Genomic DNA, 2139 nt, shown 5'->3' with positions numbered 1-2139 from the left:
AAAACACTCACACAGCAACAACAACATGGACGAGCAGGTAACACAGTTGTGGTGTAGCGGGGATTTGGAACGCTGAAGATAATACGAGTGGTAAGGGTGATGGTTATCTTGTCGTGTCGGTGTGAAATATTTATAAGGCAACATACTCCAGCTGATTGTCTTCATCTATTCACAGTTTAAACTTAGACCTGTGTGTGAGCATGCACACACACACGCACACAGTACACAATGTAGCAGCCTCCCAACTCTATTTCTCCATTGGTTATTCCACTTAAAGGCTATGTTCACACTGCAAGGCGCCACATCTGTTTTTGTTACCACATTTCGGTTATGGTATGTGTTTTTTTTAAGATTGTGCTTTCTTGGGCATTTTCAGCCTTTATTCGATAATGAAAAGTGGAGACAAACAGGAAAGACTGGGAGAGAGAGAGGGGGACGGCAGCTGTCAAAGGTCCCGGGCCGGATTCGAATCCAGGGTAGTTTTGACTGAATTGAAGCATTTCCCTAAATACCAGTCAAGTCAGCTATCTGACTTTGTTTCCATTGTTGTGTCCCATTGTCCTCCATGCTAACGCTGACTCAGCCAACCCGCTGTAGCGTCTGTCTCAAGTGAATGACATAAGACTTACACTATTGTCATTGCAATGCTGACCATTTCCAATTTGAGCATTCTCATGGCTCAGGATTCCGATTTTGTATGACATACCCAGATCGGGGTTGAAAAAAATGCGACTCTATGCAGCTTTTTGCTGTTCTCACCGATGAGAAAACATCAGATCTGTGCCACATGTGAGGTGAAATCAAAACCCGAACTGGGACACTTTCAGCTGCGGTGAGTTCCCCCCCTAATGATGGCTCCCTCTCAGGCTAGATGCTGTCGGGGCCGGCCTAGAGCAGACAGGGGCCAAGATAAGATAAGACACTGTTTATACAGCAAGAGTAGAACAAATCCCACGCTAAGGACCTCACAGCTGCCCGGTGTGTCCGATCGCCAAGTTGGCCTGATCTTTGTCAAGGTGGAGGGGGAGGGCGGGCGTTATCGTCCCGCTGTGCGTAGCATCTCGCCCCCGCAAACCAAATAGCACCTTTCCCCATCGGGGCCTCATCCCTCTCTGCTTCTCCCTGGGCTTCGTAGATAAGGGTTATGGAGAGTCCTCACCTCTCCGTCTGGCAGAAGCCTCTCCAGGATTCTACCTGCGTCGCTCCGCTCTCCTCTCTCTCAGGATTTTACTGAAAGAGTGTCGGGTCGAATGTCAAGGCCGCTCTGCGCGGGGATATCCAGGAAGACGTTCGCCGTGTACGCCGTGTCATCAAAGGAGCTGAATAATGCAGAAATAGCTGCTGAATATTCTTCTATATGAATATGGATCAGCTTCTGTGTTTTTGCGATGGAAAAGACACAAAAACAGGAGTCGGCGTGAAGTGGCGCAGACACCCGTGGGTGTCTCTGCTCTTACTGACTTGGGAACATTAGCAGAAGCCGCTTCCACAATAGACGCTTTGATAGACATAACACGGGCCACATGAATTCACTCGCTGAGGTGATTTCTCTATTCAGAAGTCTAAGTGTGGGCTGAGTGCAGCCGCACAATGCGGCATCACATCCTTCAAATCAAATTAAACGAGTGGGCTTTCGCCAGAGTTTGGTCTCTATAATTTGATTTCAATCGATAATATTGTGTGCGTTTGATTTGATTTCGGATAAACCCCCATCAGCCTAAGAGGGTTGACTATGCCGGATCATGGGGTGAGGTTTTCCCTTAATCAGGGCACAATCTTCAATCAAGCAATGTCTGAAATGGATTTGATTTGAAAAGCACAGGCTGATTGGGCACTTGTGTGAGATTTGCTCTGCTCTTTGTATTAGTGTCCATTAGCTATTGATTGTGCGGTGCAAGAGGCCATAATACTCCTGAAGGACCCGTGTCTTAGAAAATGTCGTTTCTGTGACAATATGCAGGAATCAGAAGAAATTGCAGTTAATAAAGCATATGCACATACACGTGTTTAAGCTAAAGCGATCAGATAATTTTTGCTTACTGCAAACAGAAGGAAAAAATGGAGAAGTAGTGTATAAGGCCAAGATAATTACCCCTTTAAATCAAACTGTTTCAGAAGTAACGTGGGCTTAGTGTAAGC

Source organism: Centroberyx affinis, unplaced genomic scaffold (genome assembly GCF_046629955.1).
Source record: "Centroberyx affinis isolate AG114_WGS23_722 - 3 ecotype Tasmania unplaced genomic scaffold, CSIRO-AGI_Caff_v1 ptg001859l_1, whole genome shotgun sequence".
NCBI lineage: Eukaryota > Metazoa > Chordata > Actinopteri > Beryciformes > Berycidae > Centroberyx > Centroberyx affinis.
The sequence above is the reverse complement of the archived record's forward strand: the minus strand, read 5'-3'. Positions refer to the sequence as shown.